This window comes from Bactrocera latifrons, unplaced genomic scaffold (assembly GCF_001853355.1).
Source record: "Bactrocera latifrons isolate USDA-ARS-PBARC rearing strain unplaced genomic scaffold, ASM185335v1 scaffold_62, whole genome shotgun sequence".
In the NCBI taxonomy this organism is placed as follows: Eukaryota; Metazoa; Arthropoda; class Insecta; order Diptera; family Tephritidae; genus Bactrocera; species Bactrocera latifrons.
This window is the reverse complement of record NW_017537290.1, coordinates 450,550-473,208: the sequence shown is the minus strand read 5'-3', so window position 1 is coordinate 473,208 and position 22,659 is coordinate 450,550. Positions and strand designations below refer to the sequence as shown.

Below are 22,659 nucleotides of genomic sequence, written 5' to 3'. Positions count from 1 at the left end.
GTATAAAAACTCAACATTTTCGTGAGCTAGAAGAAATATATTATATAAAGGGTTTTTCGAAACGTTGCTACAAAAGTATGCCGATAGAGACAGCAAGCGACTCCATATTTTTCCCCGCTCTTTTGACATTTCTTTGCAGTAAAATTTGCATTTTTATCGTCGAAAAATATACGACCCAACTAGTCAAAATTATTACGATTTACTGCCGAAATTCGGAGTGGCCTCAACTTTAAGAGCGTTACGTTCAATTTATGGTCGATTATGACGTCCTGTCTCTCCGTTCTCAAGCGTTGATCATCTCTGCGACGTCGTTGTGGCAATTTTTGCGAAAAGACCCCGGCTTACATCCTTACAAGATCAAACTGACACAAGAACTGAAGCAGCTTGAGCACCAGAATCATCGTATGTTCGTGTAATGGGCTGAGCAACAACTTGAAAATGATCCGGATTTTTGTGGAAAAATTATCTTCAGCGATAAGGCTCATTTCTGGCTGAAAGCAGTGGAAGGGGAAGACCTTCACTTCGTTGGAAGAACTAGGTGCAGAAGGACCTGGCTTCGCTTGGAATATCGAATTGGCGTCACGTAGCGGAAAGAAGAAACGACTGGCGCGCTGTTGTTAACTCGGCTATACTCGCGTGGCACCCCTTACGCCAGTAAAGAAGAAGAAATGAATACCATATCTTACATCTACATGTGGTAAGGCGAAAAACCATGGAGAAATTTTCTTTTTGGTTTCTTGATGCAGTTATATAAAAATATGAAAAAAAAAGTTCATTCAAAGGCCAATTTCAGATGGATAAAGACTGCTAAAACACAAAAAATATTAATTTGGGTGGCTCCACAGCTACAATACCCTTCACAAGTGCATTGCTTATAAATTTTGCATAAAAAGTACAAACACAAATTTTTTCTTGATTTCGATTGGACAGTTTGTGTGATCTCCGTTCGGGGTGTTACAAACTTCATGCCAAACTTATACTCCCTGTTCAGGGAGTACAAACATATTGAGCGTTTACAAAAATATGAGGATATTCATTTGTTTAACTTCACTTAAAAGAAAGTACGTAAAAGCGTAACGTGAAAAAGAACCGTTAAAAATTACTAACCCACTCGTCGATATACTCATTATCCATAATAAAAACGGCTTAAGTGCTTTCGCTGTCATTAAATTTGAGATATTACTTAAGTTTAAAAATAACGAACATAAAAACGCATGGAGAACCGAGAATAGCGCAAGATGTTTAAAATTACTGAGAGCATTAAGTGCACATTCGTCACTCTTAACCAAAGTCATGGTCATGAGTCTTACTTCAATCATTCAACAGCATGTGTACAGTGGTATGTTTGCATGTATTAGTATATCTTACTTGGCTCACACTCTGACCATGTGCGTGAACATGAAACGCGTTAAAATGCTCACACTCTGCCACCTTTTGATTTAGACATAACAACAACTATCGCATGACTGACTGCTTCGCTGACTGACGCACACCATTAGTCATTTTCTGCTTCCGCTTCAATTAATCACAAATACACGCCAGAAGGATACCGAGTGCCAAATACATACACACACGCATACACAGTGGATTACAGTCAAATTTAGCAGTTATGGAGGCATTCGTGCTACAACAACAAATGTGTTAAGTGATGAGTATACAAATTTATGAGTTCATTACTTGGCATTATTCTGAAGAAGCTAGCATTACGAATATTTTCGATGACTATTTTCGTCAATTATTTTTCGTGTGGCAATTTGCCAAACTTCGTTCCATCTACTCAGCTTTTCAACTCAAAAAGTGCTGTGAATAAGGTTCAGCGGTCTAAGTTTTCATGTGATAAGTTTCAATGCAACCCTGTGGCGTACTACTATGCGCTGCTTAATTAGTTCAAGCTGCAGTAATAGACAATAATAAATACGGAGTACTCTTAAATTAAAATTAAATATTTCTAAGCTGAGAGTTGAAAGAGGAGGCTTGTTAAACTGTTAAGCTTTGACTTATAATGATATGGAGATCTTTTTGATCAAAAATTTTTATTGCACTGTTAGCTGAGCCTATATGAATTGCAAATTGATTGAAGAAATTTTTATACTGTCAACATTCTGTAAATATTGTCCTATAATTCTACCATCACTGAACATGTGGAACACTTATAAATAAATATTGAATAAGTTTATGAGTAGAAATAAGAGTTTTAGAGCCGTTTCGTACACAATACACTTTAACACCCATAGTTCTAATAGATAAAATTAGTTAATGTACTTGAGAAAAAAGGAAGAGACTTGAGAAAAAAGAAATGCTTGAAGCACCCGGTTATCTGAGTAGTTTCCACGATTCAGAAATGGAAATGAGAATGCATTATTGGATAATACTCGTCCGAATAGACCACGTCCAGCACACAGTGAAGAAAATATAGCCGTAGCTGAGAGTATACACGAAGACCGTGGAGAGTCGGTTCGGCGCCATTCGCAGCAACTCGCACTATGAGCTCCTGAAAAGTTCCTAGACGATCCGACGTATTCGAGCCAAATTTTGCTCAGCAATTAAGACCATTACTGGCTCAATGGGTATGTAAATAAGCAAAATGGCGATATTTGGAGCAAAGGACAATCTGAAGAGATTTAAGAGGTGTCATTTCATGCGGTGGAATCATCGGTCCAAAATTCTTCAAAAATGATTCCGGTGAGACCGTAACCGTGAATGGCGACCGTTATCGCACCATATTAACCGACTATTTGATGCCCGAAATTGAAATTCATCATCTCAGCGCTATTTAGTTCCAACAAAACGCAACCTCCCACACATTGCATCAATCAATGAATTTATTGAGAGGAAACTTTGGTAAGCAGATAACTTCACCGGTCGATTGGCCACCAAGGTCGTGTGATATCGTAACGTTAGACTTTTTTTTATGGAAATATGTAAAGTCTAAAATGTAGGCGCACAAACTCACTTCGATTCAGGCTTTGGTGCAAAGCATCACGCGTGTCATTCGCAAGTTATCAGTCAAAATGCTTGAACGAGTCATCGAAAATTCGATTCAACGGATGGACCTAAGACGTGGTCGCGGTCATCATTTGAAAGATATAATCTTCAAAAAATAAATGCCAAAGACTGTCAAATGCCAAAGAGATAATACACACTCCGCATGAAATTTGAAGTTTCTGTAGTTTTTCTTGAAAAAAAAAGTAGGAACCACGATATGGATCACACTTTATATCTAAAACTGAGAGATATCGTGAAAAGAGCACTTCATGAGGATATCCCAGCCAATAAAGCGGCCGAAACTGAGGTGCTTAAAATTAAATATTTATTATTATTTTAGTAAATAAGGTTTTATTATTTCAAAAATTTTTAAGTTTTTTTTTTTTTTTTTTTTTTTTTTTTTTTTTATTTTTTTTTTTTTTTTTTTTTTTTTTTTGCATTTTGGTAAGAAAACGAACATCACTAACCTATACGATAAATTTTGAAAACGGAAGCGATGATTTATTGGAGAATTAACCACTAAGATATCGACTGCGCCTTCGCGTTTACTTGTAAGCCGTCATGTACCCGGCATTTGTGCTCAAAAGATCGAATGCTTCTCCTCTGTCTCACAGCTAGCCAAGCAATTCCATTGTAAAGCAAGAGACTTAATGTGCATACTGAAGAGCATGAATGATTACTTTTTTGTAATTATTTTTTTTTTTTTTTTTTTTTGGATTTGAAGTATTGTCCTCCATCGGTATGCGATTTAACGTCGATGGATTAATATGCTTACATATGTACGTATGTCAGCAGTATATGTATTTACTAGCGGAAGCTCTTTATGTGCAAAAATAATTTTGCTGCGCATTGTTTGTGTGGAGAAACAGTGAGAAAACCAAGTAGGCGCTAGCCTTGACACCAATCATTGTGTTGTTGGCAGCATATTCAATTGTTGCTAACTATGCATATGTGTAGATGTGTTGTGCACTTTCGTAATAAATGATTTTGACTAGCAATTTTCCAAAATTCAAGGCCCCTGCCAGCCGAGTAAGCCAACACATGTTTATTGCACTTTGTGGAATTTCGAAATGAAAATCTTCAACTGCTGATTGCCAGTGCCATTGGCGGCCTTTGATGTACATATGTATAAACCAGCGTTGCTTGTGGGTTGGTCAGCAGTTTCTCGTTACTCAAATAATAAAGTTTGTTTTAAATTGCAAACAACTGGACTTTTTTTTTAGTTACTACGCGCTTCTGGACTAATATGTTTGCTAATGAGAAAATGAACCTTTAAACCAGGTGAAGAACGTGGCCTTCGGCTGACAGTCTATGATGACGACGTTCCTCTCATGACTAAAAGGAAAATTTCTATGTACCGTTTAGGAGTAAACCCAAGGCTACACTGGCTCGAAAATTTAGCTCTCGTTGGGATCTCCAGACCACACCAACAATGACACTTAATGCCATTCTACATATAACACCCATGGATATTGTCAGCAGGTGCATTGCTGCGAAGACAAGACAAGTCTAAGGCTCAGAGAGGCTGGGTATAAAAAGGAGTCCATTTCAGGGTCCAACCTGAAATTCTCTTCTCTTTCAATTGCTTTCCAGAAAACAGGGATCATTGCCTTACAGAGGTTTCTCCTACCCACGAAGTATATGTGACTTGTAATAAGTCATTGAAGAAGAGGCGCAATGAACATTTTGACGCATGAGTCGCAGCTAGGACTGAAGGTAAGATAGGAAGTATTCCGTAAGGAGCTCTCTTGTAAGCTTATCTTCAGGCTACGTAAGTTTTGTAGAGTTTTTCAGGCTAAACTGGCTGCTATTATGGGGCTATACCATTGTGACACTTTCAAAAAAAAAAATAAAAATAAAAATAAAAACAAAAAAAAAATTCTTTGCTTTCTCGATGGTTTATATTTCCAAAAATATCCTGTGAAATCGACAAAGTCATATCTTGAATAGTTTTTGTATGGCTACGTTCTAAAGAGCGACCGCTCGGAGGTACAAACATATTAAAGTGAAATTTCTCATAATTGCTGACATCATAACACAACGAGAAATCAACCGATCGACTTCCAATTAAAACTACGATCTTTTGATTGGTTGAAAATTGTCAATTTGGCACTAAAAAACAACCTTTTTTTTCTTAAAAACCTTTTTTTTTTTTTAATTACGTCATTTTGTTAAGTTTCGATACTTTTCAAAAATAAACTTTTCAAATTCTTTTGTTTCAACTACTCATTCGGCCGGAATCATGTCAGCAGTTGGGACACTTTTTTTTGGCACCTCTGAAGACAGACAATAACTCCGTTATTTTTCAACATTTTTGTAAAAAAAAATTCTTAAAATATAGCTGAAAATAAATCTTGTTATGTTCAAAGAAGTTCGAAATATTGAATCGCGTATTTTCTTTAAAAAAAAATTCATGAAAATCACCTAATTTTTCATGCGTTACACTGTTATAGCCCCTTAAGGTGACAGTCACAGCGGAATCACTGAAAACTGCAAATCCCATGAGTTTTGAGAGAACACCCTTACCCCAATATCATCCGATTGGAACCGAGTCGGTTGTCCCATATACTCTTGCGCTCTAACGTTGAACCAATGGACCTTCATTGAGCTTGGCAGATGATCAGCAACTAGAACTTGCGCGACTGCGACATCCTCCTGTCCCAAAATTAACCGTAAAACATACTTGCACTTGGCAAAAAAAGTATAGTTGTTTTGATCGAAAGCTGTCAAATACAACCGGTACAACCAAATATTTTGATGGACGCTACTTGCCAAAGCTGTATAGAGGAAGGTGAGGTGGAATTATATTGTCACTTACTCCTTCTTTGCCCGGTTTTTGCCAGACTGAGATTGAAATATCTCGGTAGACACACCTTTGGAGAACCTAGCCACGTAGTTGGGAGTGATATTATTCGCCTTAATACCTTTTTGGTAAACTAAAAAACCTCCATCGGCAAGCTATGAGATGATACACTTTAGAGAACATTTGGGTAACACAACAGACAAATATCGGTTCAAGTGAAATTAATCGATTTTGAATCAACCCTACTATAATATATTATTTATTATTTGTAATTATTATTTTCTTTTCATCTTTTTTTGTTTATTCTCAAAAAAAAAAAAAAATTTTTTTAAATTAGTCTTCATAAAAATAAAGGAAGAAATTTTTTTGACGCATAAATTTTTCTCCCACACAGTATCACATGCGAAATACACATCAATCTCTCCATTTGGCAGCTATGTGAGCAAATCGCCAGAGACACTTGCAGGATAATTTATTATGCCAAGAACAAATAAAACGAGGCAAGTAGCTGATAAGAAGATTAATGTAGAAAAAAATGGCTAACGCAGACATACTTACATGTGCTCATATATCCAATAACGATTACACAAATTACTAACATTTAGTGTTTGTTGTTACCCTACCATGAAATACAATTAATTTTCTGGGAAAAATTAAGCTGAAGCACTCTCAGTAGCATAAACCAATTTCCTCTATATGCGAAGCAGCAATCACGCTTACAACAAACTAAAATATGCTAGTTTTCAAAGTCGCGACACAACAACATAAGAGGGCAAGTCTTTCACTTGCAAAAGCAAAAGTGGCCTTGGGAAAGATCAATGATTTGTCGTTTAGCGCAATAAGATTACATACATACATACATACATATATGTATACGCATGTGTATATATGCATATGACTGTCAATGAAAGCAATCGGTTTTCACTTGCCACAAAATATGTCAACTTTCAGCGTTAAGGCCAACAAAATGCTTTTAACGGTTTACATTTTGCAACAATAACTTTGTGGCAGGAACTATTTTGTGGCAATACTCGTATCATATTGTATATGTATGCATTACCCTGCAATTCGCTTTCCGCATCTGTGCGTGCATTGTGTAAGCGTGTGCCTTGACCGCTAACTTGTGCAGTTTATTCAACAGCTTGTGATGCTTACTTGACATAATCACTTATACGCCGTGTCGTACGCTGGCTTTTTCCTCCATTAATTCATTTCGTATATCTTACAGCTAAACCATTGTTTGGCTACCCGCTCGGCTGCAAGTCAGGCAATGTTGCGTTTTTTGCTTTGCATAGCATCTTTCAATTAATTTTCCGTTAGCGCCACAATAAGGCCCGGAGGTGACTGCTCGTTTCGTTGACATGTGGCTACCTGGCTCTCACCTTAGATTGCGTGTATATGTGTGCTTAAATACTTATATATATAAATATATACATATATAGTACTTAAGTACATATGTATATATATATAGAGGTTGCTTTTGTGTTCATGAAGAAAGTAAGGCAAGCTAAATGCTTATAAAATAACGATTTTTACAGGCCCTTTAGCCATTCCTCACTCATTGTGATACGTTTAATATGAGTATTTCAAAAAAAAAAAGTATGACACATTTTTCATTTGTTATCCCACAATTTTTAAACGCTTGATTTCCAAATATTCTATTTTAAAATATAATCTAAAAACCTTGTTTGTTTCTTTTCCAGCTTCTTCGATCGCAAATGCAAACACAGTTAAGCTGAGAGTTTCACCCGTCTACAAACAGCTGAGGAAATTCTATGAGCTAATTTTTAATACTAAATATTCTCTTGAATGACATTTTTCGAACTATAAATGGATGTTCTGATAGAGTTTCCTAGAGCGTTAGCTGTCAAACCAGCTGTCAAAGTAAACACATGGCTTTGACATTTACATATGTTTAGCATACTTTGACAAATGTCTTGTAAAGCCTAACGTATTTAGCGCTTCCTTACTTGTTTTGTTATGATTTACTCCTTTTCAACAAACGTGAGGTATCTCAATAAATATTTGGGTTAAACGCACACGCCACACTTGTGGGCTAACTGTCATATGCCGTCATTCTATTTACGACCATAATATGTCGCGTTTACGGACACACCAGTGTCAAGAATACTTGTATAAACCGAATAGTAGTAGAAAAGAAAACACAAAGACACACAGAAACGAAAGCGAAAGCAAAAGTGATGAGAGTGACTCAAAACATGCCAGGCAAATGTGCTTTAGCAATTGTTTCTATTTTCCTGCTCTTTTTGTTTTCTTTTTGTGCTGTAATATACACGTGTATGGAATGTTTTGTAATAACTGATTCCATTGTTTTTCCCCTGAATGAGTTTCAGTAATATATGAATTGCTCCCTTTTTCGTATTTGTTATTTTTAGAATGATTGATATGCCGGGAAATTACATACGAACACAGAATCAAATGCATGGCGACGTAGCATAACGGTTATGTAACGAAGGATAAACAAAGAAACTGCGTATGGAAATTAATATTGTACGACTGGCATATACGAGTATGTAATGATTACTTCTAAAAGTGCTCTGTCAAAATAGATTGGCAGATAACTCACTCATTCAGCTGCAATATGCTCATCTTTTACATATTTTATTAATGGTCGAATTAATTAATGAGAATAAAAATAAATTTTTATAGTGTTCAAATGAGAAGCTCGAAATAGAAATATAAGCACTTTGAAGTAGATATTGTAGAAAATTATGTAACAGGTCAATTGAAAAATCCCCGGCCTAACATCATAATCAAGAATCAAGTTCCCTTCACGACTGATAAAAGCGACCCTCCAATTTTTCGAAACCAAAATTTAAATTAAAAAGTTTTACTATTTTTTGCCCACAGTAGAAATTGCCGCTGTTGATAGTTCTTGCTTTGTGTGCGGTCCACTTGGATGACTGTCGATTAGACTTCGGAGTGAAATGATGGAGCCTTGTTTCATCATTCATTGTCACATATCGACATAAAAACTCTGGACATCTCCAAACACTGCTTCCAGATCGTGCGGCACTCACATCGCACAGAGCTTTCTCATACCGAAATACTCGTAAATGGTAGATGGTTGATTCGGTGAGCTCTTCTATTGTTTGAAAATAATCTTCCTCGATTTGAGCTTCTGCTCTTCAAACATTTTTGAGGACCGCGATAACAGTCCTCCAAGCCAAAATCTCCACTTCTAAATAGTGCAAACTTCTTCTGGCACATTCCCTCAGCTAGAACATGAACGTCTACAAAAATACGATGAATTTCGGTTGAAGCTCTTCATTCATATTAAAGTAATGTAGAAGAACTCCTCTCAAAAAGCGTTTTCCACACAAAGTTCAATATATTTGAATGAAAAAGGCGCACAAGGGCCGAAGCTCCAACACATAATCGGAATATGGGAACATTGGAGCAATGTACTGGGCATAATCAAAAGCATATTCCCCGCTGTTTAGTAAAGCATTTAATTAAATATATATATATATATATATATATTTATTGTCTTCTCTTGCTTAATAGTTACATTTCAGGCATTCTCCATTCCTTTCTTCTCTATCGCCGCATGCTAAAGTCTCATTCAAGCATAAAACTGAAGATACTGTATGACTGATTGCATTCAAAAAGTTTTACATTGTTTGCTTCCCCACCTGAAGCCACACTCAACACACAGTACATTCTACTCTACAGTGCCTACATATACTTAGTTCGGAAATGACTAACTGGTAATGTATGCTTGTGGAATAGAAAATGAGTAGCCAAAACTTTCGAACGGCACCTACTTAACTTCATAAGAAACATTTTCCAGGAAAAATAACGAGGGAAAACCAGAGTGAAAGCCAATCACGCAAAACGTGAAGAAACGATTCGGCGCAGCAATTCGAGCAAACGTATGGAACGACTTGGCACATTTTAAGTAGATTTTAAGTTGAAAGCGTACAAAATACAGTTTGTGCAGGAACTGAAACCGCTCGAAATTCCCTAGCGACTTCGCTTCACTCTATGGGCTCTTGAAAAATTCCCAGCAGATCCGACGTTTTTGAGCCAAATTTTGTTCAGCGATGAGGTCCATTTCTGGCTGGCTATGTTAACAAACACAATTGCCGCAAGTGGGACGAAGAGCAACCTGAAGAGATTCAAGAACAACAAAAACGAGTTGTCTATATTTCTTCAAAAATGATGCCAGTGAGAACGTAATCGTCAATACGCCACACATCGTTTCAATCAAAGGACTTTGTGAGAGAACATTTCGTTCAGCAGATAATTTCACGTTTTAGGACGGTCGATTGGCCAACAAGATTGTGTGATATCACACTTTAAGCTCTCTCTGAAGCGTCCAGCAGTAGTCTACCTTCATTAGGACACTGAATGATCCCTGGTATCTGCACTTCATGCTCTTAATACCTTGGTAAAATCGAATCACTCACATCTCCGAAATTTTCTGGAATGTAGTCAAGGTGGGCATGATGGCAATGTACTTTTAGACTTATCAAGGAACCTTAAGCTTGAAATGCTTTTAACATTTTGACGATTAATTTGTTAGGGTCTTTGTTATTCCCTAAAACCTTCTCTATAAGCGCTGTAAAATTGAGCTAATCTAGGTTATTTAAAGGATATCGCTTTTCAGGAAAGATCAGTTGTTTTTGTTGTAAAGGTTATCTAGTCTCGATTAGGATGGTAAGGTTCAGATAAGTTATCATCGAGGTCATCTAACGGCAGGCCCAGAAAATATTCTGTTTCGACTGGGTCGCACCATAAAGAGAGGGGTGTCAGATGTGTGGAGATGGCTGGGCATGCAAAGAGTTTAACCTGCTACAGTAAGGCTCACTCTCGATTTTCGCGGCAACTCGAGCTCGTCGTCTGCAACTTGTGGTGGTTTAACTTCAAGTACGCCTTTCATTTCTACGAAAGCAAGCTAGCAGAAACTGCTAGGAGAGAAGATCATTATGCTCCTTAAATGGGAGCATGCGGACCACACTGTGCTAATGTTCGTTGAAGAGGTATCCCATTATAGTGCCGAATGCAGTGTTCTGACATGTCTGTTGCTTCCTCGTGTGCGTTTCACTGCATTAAGGCGACCATATTAGTGCGGCTTAGTTAACGACCGGCCGGCCGATTGCCTTGTATATTGCCAACAACGTTTCATTGTCTTTTGTCCATGTGCTGCGATGTTTTCAGAGTCATGATGCGTACTGATTTTTCAAATCTGCAGTATAACTGCAGTATAACCAGTATAACTGCAGTATAACCAGTATAACTGGTTGAATATAGAGAGCAGTCTCTTAGAGTAAAATCAACTAGCTAACTCTTTTATTTGTAGGCTTTTAGAAAAATTGAAGATCGGTACCGTAAATAAATTAATTTATGTATATACCACATGCGCATGTGAGCGATTGTGGCCAGCAAATGTGCAAAATATATTATTTGGTAAATAAATTTATTGTTGCAATGAAATGTGTCTAACCAAAGTTCTGACTGATGCATTGAGACTAATGTGTTAATTATTTATAGTAATTGTTCATTTTGTTTGTGCCGCAATTAGCACTTGATTTTTATAGCCGACAGACCTTGAATTGTGCAATTCCTAAGTAATTTAATTTCCCAACCTCTGCGAGTTCAGCGAAAAGGGCAATAATCGTGTTGAGATGATCAACGTGATGAAATTAAGCATGATGTTTGCACATTATTCTAACAGATTTTATTGCAACTTTCACAGAAATGATGATTTGGCTGAGAAACGGTTTTACTACTTACATAGTATGTACATATGTATGAAGATAAAATATTTTTATCGAAGTGAGTCTGTATGTCAATATAATGCCGTTGGAACGAAATATATGAGGAAGTATTATTACTTACATATGAATATATATATATGTAATCAATAAAAGGAAAATACGAGCAGTCTCAGGACTGGACTCAGGAAATTCTGAAAAAGCTACTGAAGTCAGCCATTGGCCGCAGTAAAAATAATTGTTGTGAGGAATGAAACGAAGTCCTTTGGGGAACAGCATACAAAATCTCTATGTCAAAATTCAAAAATAACGCACAACAACTCAAAGTGCATCTTTTATTAGAAATGTCGTCGAAACTTTATTTTCTTATGCTAAGCCACGAACCGAAGTCGTAGAGCCACCACTGCTGGTTAGTGAAGAAGAAATATTAGCCATAGCCGGAAAAATTAAAAGCAACAAAGCGTATGGACTAGGCATACCAAAAGGAAGTCATGACCTTAAAATTAAAACCAAACACAATAAGTAAGAAAGGGTTAAGTTCGGGTGTCACCGAACATTTTATACTCTCGCATGATAAAGTGAAAATCGAGATTTCATTATCCGTCGTTTACATATTTATTTATTTTGCTGTAAAATTAATTAGATTAGATCAATTTGTGTACTTTGAGTATTGAATTGTATTTTGATTTATTTTAACTGTATTGATTTACGATATTTTCGGTGAAAAATTAGGTTAGGTTAGGTTAGGCACTGAGTTCTTCGTGTTCGATATCAGGGACCKTGAAAAGTTATAGTCCGATCACGACAATTTTTCCACAAGGGATACCTAAGCTCGAATACCGTATTTGTGTAAAGTTTTATTCCGCTATCATCATTGGTTCCTAATGTATATATCATATAGAGAAGGCATCAGATGGAATTCAAAATAGCGTTATATTGGAAGAAGGCGTGGTTGTGAACCGATTTCACCCATATTTCGTACATGTCATCAGGGTGTTAAGAAAATATTATATACGGAATTTCATTGAAATCGGTCGAGTAGTTCCTGAGATATGGTCTTTGGTCCATAAGTGGGCGACGCCACGCCCATTTTCAATTTAAAATTAAAAAAAAACCTGGATGCAGCTTCTTTCTGCTATTTTATCCGTAAAATTTAGTGTTTCTGACGTTTTTTGTTAGTCGGTTAACGTACTTTTAGTGATTTTCAACATAACCTTTGTATGTGAGGTAACATACTGCGTAACACTGCGAAATGCGCAGTAAGTGGCAAGCGAAGAAAAGACGGAACAAAAATGTATTGCACGCTGGTCACCCTGTATGTAAAAAATGCCTTCAATTCCGAAAAGTGGGCGAACATAATTAAGGCTTTATATGACATACGCGCTCTTCAGTATCTTATGAGAATTATTTTGAGTTATTTTGAAAACAGGCGACTGTTATTTGATACTGACGTAGACCCCAAGAGCTATGCTATTTCGAGTGGAGTACCGCAAGACTCGCCTCCCTCCTATGGAACGTAATGTATGATGGCACCACAAGGGAACACCAACCAAAAGCCGTTAAATTAATTGCATACGATCTTATTGTGGTGACAGTGGCGAAACACCTAGATGACCACCGGGGCTAAAGTTTTATTATATGAGGCTATATAAAGGATCCAGGCGCTAAGAGTTATCAGTGCTTTCCGTAAAATATGTATGATGCCCATTGACATCCACGGTGACGAATACGAGCGGGTATACAAGTTATCAAAGCAAAGAGAGAGTCAAAAGCTTAACAATATGGCGGCAGCGGTAGCAAACCTCACTCAAAAGACGGTTTACCCTCAGACTGTTTACGTACAACCATTTGTTGATGGACGTTATGGGGATATGGATTTCTACCTAACCTAAACACTACATTAGTCCGAATGTTCCGACGTATTCACAGTGCTTTGAAGTCTCTGAGCATGTATTCTTTTATTGCCCTCGCTTTTTAAGTACAAGGGAAAACTTAAAACTACATTTGGTAGTATTTTTATGGTGGAAAATTTTACGACACTTATGTGTCAGAGCATTGAGAACTGGAAAGCTGTCGGCGAGACATATAGATCAGATTAGTGGTCCCTCAGTCCGTGCCATAAAGCAGATTTAATGTCTTATCACTAGGTGATATGGCAACTCTCCTCATATGGCATTTGAAAAAATTAAAAAAAATTTAATCCGTACCTTATACATACAACATTTGCAACTTATTTTTAGTTTTAAGCAACTTGTATTCAAAAAAAGAAAAAAGATAACTGAAAAAAGATACTATCAAAAAACAAACATCTTACAGCGTGTATTAGTTACTTACCACCTTTGTTGATTATTTTTTTAAAAATGTATTCAGATTTCATAGTATTTTTATTTTTCTAAATAAATATAAGCATCTAGCAACCTTTTAGTAAATTAATTCATATTAATTTTATGTTTAAAGCCGGCTTACATGCTTTCGAATATACATTAATACATATGTACCTCGAAAATGCTTCGTGTAAACTTTCCAAACAACAACAAAAAAAAATAAAAAATGAAAAAAATAAAAAAATTTTTAATTTCTTTAATATTAGCTTAACGCGCAAATTAATGTAAATCCATAATAAGCGAATTAAATTGAAATTTCTAGGTCATGTGGGCGTGTCCGGCACGGCTTAGCAGCGAAATGGTCAGCAGTGCGTATGAGCAACATGCACATTCTTATTTCGGCTAAGGAAAACGGAGACTGCCTACTTATTTATTGTGTGCATAACAACCTATTTTTCATGTAATGATTTCTGAAAAGCTGTCGCATGTGTAAAAACCCACTGATTACTTCATTTATATGTCTGTAACAAATTGCAGACAGATCAGCAGGGAAAGTAATGTCTATAAACATATGTGCAAGATAAAGAGGCTGACCAAGTAGGCCATGAGATGAAATGAAGGTGATGCATATTAAGGAGGTACTAGGAGGTAAAAAAAAAATTCTAATTTATGCCGAAATAGTACAACAAAAGAACAATTTTTTGTCTAAATAGAATATAAGGACTAAGATCCATCCCGACTACTGTGTCTACTGTAAAAAAACTAACTAATTTTCATCCAGATAAAAAAAACTTTATTGGAAAAAATCGTGCCCTGGCGGATTCGACTAGCCGCTTTTTTTAATTCGAATTGTGTTGCAACATTAATTTACGTCCTGATATATAGCTCGAGAGCCGACGAACTGGGTTTTTAACAACGATTAGAATCGTTAACCTTGTACTCCAAGTACATTGGAAACCTTCTCACACTATGTAGTAATTTTTTTGCCCGCTACAATAAAAAACATTCTTGTCATAGTGTTCACGAAAAATAATATTTGTTTCATTTTAACTAAAATTTAAATGCTATACTTTTCGCTAAAAAATCAACAATATAGTATTTAAGACCCACCCTAATGTATGTTCATAAAAGTTATCAATTTAGTGATTGTTGGTCACGACAACAGATCTCAAAATTTGTTACAAAATTTTATTTATTTTTTTGTGGCCCACCCTAATGTATATAGAAATCATCAGCTTAGTGATTGCTGGTCACGACAACAGATCTCAAAATTTTATTATTGATATTTTTAGAGTTTTCAACATGTTTTTTTGGTTTAAGAACACCCCTAATATACGTAAAAAGCAGTGCGTATGTCTGCATTTGAGTGCTTAAGAAAAACTCGAAATAAAACGCCAAAAAATTGAAAACTTGAAGGCTAAATAGAAAGAGTAATGAGAGTAATGTGCAAATTTTTGGCCTTGAGTTCGTAGGCGTGTCGTAGAAAAGTAAATGCACAGCGAAAGACTGCTGCTCCGGCCCACTGAGGCGTAACGTAATGTCCAAAGGTAGCAAATGGCATCGGATAACGTACCGTTATTGGAATTTACGTCACAGACAACGAAGCAACGCAGCAGCTGCATGAAAGTGCGACAATCGTATGCGCAGATACATACACATACTTATGCAACGCCAAAACCTTTATTACGCCACACACTTGTTGTTTTCGAGTTGTTGTTGTCACCGCAAGAAACCGCAACATTTAAGGCCGTTCAATAAAGCATCCACAGCCGACAGCTTGCGGCCGTGAAGCTTTAACGATTGCATTTCGCTTGCCAATTGCTGAGTACGTACTTGAGTGGTGCTTGTTGTTGGTTACCGACCAAAGCGAAGTCAAACGCAGAAACAAAAGTTGCAGTAAAGTTGTGTTGCGGTGGAAGTTCGCCGCAAATAAGTATCTGCTAAACGCTAACTACTTTATATACAGTTATAACCGTAGAAATGCCTAACACTGTTTGCCTTTGTATGTGAGTAAGTGTATGTGTGTGCATTGGTGGGTTAGTGATGATAAAAATAAAAACGTTAATTTTGCGCGGCAAGCTGCTGTGGCTTATCTCCTAGCTACTGATGCTGTTTGCTTGTGGTTTTATGTCCATTATTGTTCTTTTAATTTTGTTCTCGCGCTCTTTCCCCTATTGCAGTGGCATAAGCGGTTATGAGCGCCACCGCTGCGGCTGGTGATTATTGGATTATGAGTGTTCTCAGTGGGTTACATAAAAGTGTGGCAATGAAATACGCCGTTAGTGGTTAAATGGCTACAAAGTAGATATACACATATGTGTATGTATGTATATATGAGCGCAGTATCTCTAAATATAGAAACTTCAGCTGGGGACGCAATATTTCCTAGAAGAGTTTGGCGCAAACAGCAAAGTTGCTAAAAAAAAAATTTCAAAATATCAAAGTTTTGGAAAAGTTTGCAAACTATAAGCGAAACTGTATTATATGCACCACTTCTCATGGGGAAAATATTATTCAATTCTAAAACTGACTTTAACATGGAGAAGTCGGGAATTTCATGGTTCTGGTGAACATCTGAGCAACAAAGCGCCACAAATCTCTCTGATTAATACGTCATACGACATGTGCATAAATTATGTTCCACTACAAAAATTAAAGAGGGATTCAAAAAGATTTAGGTTTTTGCAGATTTTTGAAAAAGTGTGCACAATTGGCATTAACAAAGTTGATAAGCTTTGACTCTAGCTTCACTTCTTAATAAAGTCTCTGTTCGACACTTAACCATGATTTCAAAAAGATACAGTTGAGGTCAATTTGTATTTTTTGACATGGTGGCAACTCTGTTCATATTAGTTTTGGCATAATTATTTGTAAATAAGGGTCGGTAAAAATAATATATCATTTACCTATTTAGTTATTTTTTATTTATAGATAGGTGGCAACTCTATTCATATTATTTTTGGGATAATTATTTTTAATATCTGTCAGTAAAAATAAATATTTTTTATCTAAATTTATCTGTGGAATTCAATTTTATTTATAGATATGTGGCAACTCTGTTAATATATTTTGGCATAATTCTTTGTAAATAAGGGCCGGTAAAAATAACCTATCACTTAGCTATTGAGTTAAATTTTATTTACAGATACATAGGTGGCAACTCTTGAGCCAAATAATAATATTTAAAAATAATAAAATTGAAAAATAGCTCTTAATGTAAACCGACATTAATACTGTTCGAAAAACACTTGTAATATTGTCGGAAAATTTGGTATAGTTTAGGTTAGATTAGGTAAATAGGCTGATTTCTCGTGTTCCACTACAGCCAATTCGGCGCATTCGGAGAATGTATGGCATCGGAGATAATTCTGGCGAAAGGTGGATAGTGGAGGAGAAAGCGTCTAGATGTTTCCACTTCACCTTCCGCATTGCAACTTTGACAAGTTGTGACCTCCAAAATCTTTAGCCTCCGCGCATGAGTATCAATGAAACTGTGTCCATTTACCACGTCTATCATTGAGGCGATGTGAGACTTGCTACGAACTAGAAATTCAATGGACCTTTTACGTTCCACTCGGGGCCAGAATGCTTTTGCAAAAACATAAGTGTAGGCTGCAGACCGACGTTTGCTGAGCGGGCGCCTTTTCTCATCGGCTTTACAATTTCCGACGATTCCACAGTGGCCAGGTACCCAGACAAGTTTAATATGGACGTAGTTGGATACTACTGCCAGTGAGGTCTTATATTTTTTGAAGTGCTTTAAGTTCAGTGTCATCGAACTCGAGGCCTTGATAACAGCTCAGAGAAGTACATGTGCTGCTGTCTTCATGACGACCGTTTTAGCTTGAAGGGCACTACAGTAGTCTGGCAATCTGAAACAAAAGTTGATTGAAAGCTCCGGACGGAAGATTCCTCTTCCACCTACATCACATCACCTCAGTAGCGCCTGGCAAACTCCTGGAACTATTCAGGCTGCTGGAACTCTGAGAGGACATGTGATATAGGAGAGGGCACAATAGACCCTAGGTCGCGATGCATTACTGCATTATCTATCTATCTATCACTTTCCATTAACTCTTTTACAAATATATAAGGCAATCAATGTCTTTCTTTTTCTCTCCTTAGCATTACGCTTCTATGAAAGCTTTCCATCAAGGATGAGTACCAAGTTACCTTTCGACAGGTTAAATTCGGAATTTTCCTTTAACCATGAAAGCAATATCATCTAGATAGGCTATTACCTTTCGCCTTAAAAGGTGTTATGCTCGAAATTATGGCACAAAGCACCCCACATCTTTCTCTCAGATCGATACGAAAAACGTATGGTTTCAACGCAAAATGGTCGAACACTCTGTCATCATAGGAAAGTTGCTTTGTAAGAACACTAACTCAAAACTAATCAAACAGTTTAAGATTATATTTGGGTAATAATTTGTAAACTGATTCTAAGGCAGTTTCAGATTCTCAGTAACTATGGATAGCTATTTCTTAAGCATAAATTTAGTATCTCTATAACTACTTGCATGAAAAGAGGGAAACAATAATAAAGTACTACAAGTAAATAAAGAATACTTACAGCCTAATATGCTTCCTGCCACAGCACAGTTCACAATTTAACTGAAAGTAAAAAGAATAATATAAATAATTCGTTAATAATAACTTTCACATAAAAAAATTGCAATAAATTGCCCAGAAGGAAACTAATCGCTTGACAAAAGACACAAAAAGGTGGAATGAATAAGAAGAAACACTGGCAGCGGAAAAATGCAAAAAAAATAATAATGTGTTGCAAGAACATTAAAGCCATTCCCAGTGAAGCAATTGTCTTAAAAATATTGATTGTTTGTATTGCACAATAATATTGTGCTAGTCTGGGTTAGACGACTCAAAGGAAAACGCTCTTTAGTTTGCATAAAACGTGACAACCACAAACTGAGACATGCCCACACAACAAACACATAAATACACCTTGCATAGGCGGGCAAACGCCTACACAGAAGCAAACATAAACACAAACCCACAGACACAAATGCATAGAGAAAATAAACAATTTAATACACCTATATTTGATTTGTGTGTGCGTCGATATGTGTCTTTGCAGGGTTGAAATGAAAGTCTACAACTTAAAGGTTACGAAGCTAGTAATGAAGTAGAAACACAGTTTTTTTTAAATATAAATATGTATTGTACACACATTTGTATGGTCTAAGGTATATAAAATATGTAGCAAAGATTATGAATGTGCTTAAGACACTTGACATAAGATATTTTGTGGCGAAATACATTTTCAATCTTTACGAGATACATATGTATGGAATGCTTTTTAATTTGAGAATATATCTTCACGAAATTTGGCATGCATTTTTGTACAAGGCAACGCTGCAATATCTGTTGAAATTGTTCAAATCGAACCACTATAACATTTGATAAGACCACGAAATTCGGCATGTATTATTATCCATGGCAACGCTGCAATCTCCGATGAAATTGTTCAGATCGGACCACTATACCATATAGCTGCCATACAAACTGAAAGATCGGTATCAGGTGCTTGTATGGAAAACTTTTTCATTTGATAAAATATTTTAGCGAAATCAGGCATGTATTATTATCCATGGCAACGGTGCAATCTCCGAAGAAATTGTTCAGATCGGACCACTATAGCATATAGCTGCCATACAAACTGGACGACAAAAATCACGGACAGTGAATACGTTTACAGCTTGCTGGCTTCCCTTCCTTCAATTTGGCTCTTTTTAAGTAATGTTGATGGTATTTATAAAAACTTAGCTTTGCATCATTAGCGCAAGTTGGTAAACAAATTTTACCTCATAAATGAGTACGTGGGTTTAGGAGAGTTTTGTGAACTTCTTGCTCTAAAAGGAAGATTAACGAAACCTAAAAATAACAAAAATTCTACAAAACTCAACAAACAACTTTGTTAAAGTATGTAAATTTTATTTTCTTATTTCCATTGCCACTGCTCATTTAAACAAAAAAAATCACCAGTGCGTATACGTGACATTTGGAAAAACTCACTAGCACTCAACTGTACAACTCTTGTATTTGCCACTAAAATCCAAAAATGTAACTTTGCACTCGAATTGTTTGCCACGCAGCAATTGAAGTAAGTCGGCAATTGTGTGCGTGCAGTTGTGTGTCGGGTGCTTTGTTTTCTTCTTGATGCGCCACAAATGCAGCTCTAATTGGTCTAATTAGTGCAAATTGCATGTCCGAACAGAGTGCACAACCCCCGCATTTTGCCATAGAAACACCAGCAGCACCTACATACAAACACACACACACACAAGTGACTAGTGAAATTTACAAGCAGGCAGTGAAGAACTCGAAGTGTATGGGTTGGTGTCATTACTGCGAGTCTCTGCTGAAACCCATAAATGGCAGTAGTTGCCGAAGCCGCAACAAAACAACACGCCGATCCCACACAATCACACAATCACTACAGTAGTGCACTTATCAAGTGTCCACCAGAGCATGCGCACTTGAATTGGTTGACTGAGTGGACCGCAGAGTGTACTAGCGTTAAGTGTGTTAGTGTGTGGCCAGCAAGCGCTGTCTTCCGCCCTAATGGTTGGTTACATTGCACAGACCGACGCAGAGATCTTCACCTCTATGGATAATTGCATTTCCATGCACACACGCGTAAGAATTGAAATTGCTATTGTTAACGGTGCAGCGAAAGGCGGGCCGCCAGCCGCTAAAATACGCTTTAATTATTAAAGTTCCGTTACATGTTTGTATGTATATATTGCGGAAGGTTTGAAAGCTCTGCTGCATTGCAACAATAAATATACATATTTTAATTGTCAGTAATATTTTGTGATATACTTCCACATCAACTCTCTGTTCTATTTAGTGCCGGTGTAATTAATGCGTGGACGTTGCAAAAAAAGCTTGACATCTGAACTTTTCCGTAAGCCATGCGAGCTTAATGATGTATTTATACCATACATGCAGCTGTAACTATTTCCAAAATGCATAAGCAGAAAGTGCATTGCAATTTCGAGTTTAGTATACCAAGTTTATGTGATGTTTAAGAAACTCGGTATTTAAGTTTGATTTTTTTTCCATTTTCAGACATTTGCCTCACCTTTTTTACCAACTTGTAGGACTTAAATGGAGTTTAAGATTCTGTGTTTAGGTGGTGTTTAAGAAACTCGGAGTTTAATTAAATTTTTTTTTTTCATTATAACTCACTTACATCACCGTAGATATCAAGTTTTAGGATTTGAAGCGAGTTTAACACTTTGTGTTTATATAGAGTTTCAGAAACTCGGAGTTTAATATGAAATTTTCTTTCATTATAACACACTTGCATCCCCCTATCTACCGAATTATAGCATTTAAAATGAATTTAAGATTCTGTGTTTATATAGAGTTTAAGAAACTCTGAGTTTAATTTGAACTTTTTGAGGATTTAAAAGAAGAAGAAGACTGTGTGTTTAAGTGGTGTTTAAGAAACTAGAGTTTAATTTGAACTTTTTTAGGATTTAAAAGAAGTTTAAGAATGTATGCTTAAGTGGTGTTTAGGAAACTCTGAATTTAATTTTTTGCATTGTATTGCATTTGTATCACCGTATAAAATTTGAGGCGAGTTTAAAATTCTGTGTTTAAATGGTGTTTAAGAAACTTGTAGTTTAATTTTAATATTTTTTTCTTTTATTATAAAACATTTGTAACGCCGTACTATATATACAATTCTGTGTTTATATAGGGTTTAAGAAATTATGAGTTTAATTTGAATTTTTTTTTTTTTTTTTATTATAACATATATGGGGTTTAAGAAACTCTGAGAGTATTGTTTATACAAAATTGTGTAATTTAAAACGCCAAGGATTGCCACTGTTTTGTGGTCATAAAGAAGCTTCTCAGCAAGGCCAAACAGATATTCGAAAATAGCTTATTAACCTAGCCCTGTAAAAAGTTAAAAGTAATTTGAGTGTCATTTTAGATAATGAACTTTCATAATTAATATTGCGCGAATTAATCCGTATGTTTCTGAGATATCAAAGTGAAATTCTTTTCTCCCCAAGAAGCTGCTCATTTGGCGGAACCGTTAAAGGCCACGGTGCAATCTCCGAAGAAATTGTTCAGATCTAGTCATTATAGCCAATAGCTGTCATGAAAACTGACTGATCAAAATCAAATTCTTGCAAGGAAGCTCTTATATATTGTTGCGATACAAACGAAATTGTCTCTTGTATTTTTTTTTTTAATTTTTTACAAGGCTATGGTTGCAAAAATTCGTGCGGAGGAATGCTAAGTCATTAATTTTAGTTGTGCTTAAGTTGACGGTTATATTAGATTTGGCGGAATAATAAACTAAAATGATGAACCAAATGTACGTAATTCTCACGAGTTTCAAACTAGTGGATTTCCGCGAAGCGAATACAATTCAAATATTTAAATTTGAAAAGGCAGCAAAGTTATTATTCTGCAAGAAATTTGAATGTAATTTTTTCACCAGCTGATTTCCACGAACCACAGTGGTTCGTTTGCACAAGCGGCATTGTGGAAGCATATGCAGATATGGCATGTATATAATATATTACATTGTCAAAAAAGTCTTGCGCTATTTTTATTGAATTTTCAATTGTTCATACAATTTTTTTTGATGACTCATGCCCAGCTCTTGACCGATGCTACGGCTGCTCTATGCCGGTCTCTTTCGACCAATTCAGCGATTTTATCGCAATTTTCTACGACAGGCCTTCCGGAGCGTGGCGCATCTTCGACCACCTCTACACCAGAACGAAAACGTTGAAACCATCGTTGTGCGGTGGAA

At 36.3% G+C, this 22,659-nt stretch overlaps 1 protein-coding gene across 2 annotated transcripts in view; it reads right to left on the bottom strand.

The window, feature by feature from the left end:
- Positions 1–22,659, bottom strand: part of LOC108975146 (protein sarah) — a 55,891-nt gene that overhangs the window by 7,293 nt on the left and 25,939 nt on the right. For both annotated transcript variants that reach the window (XM_018943454.1, XM_018943453.1), the window contains exon 2: positions 18,430–18,470. The gene's annotated coding sequence lies outside the window, so the exon portion shown is untranslated. The remainder of the gene's footprint in view (positions 1–18,429; positions 18,471–22,659) is intronic.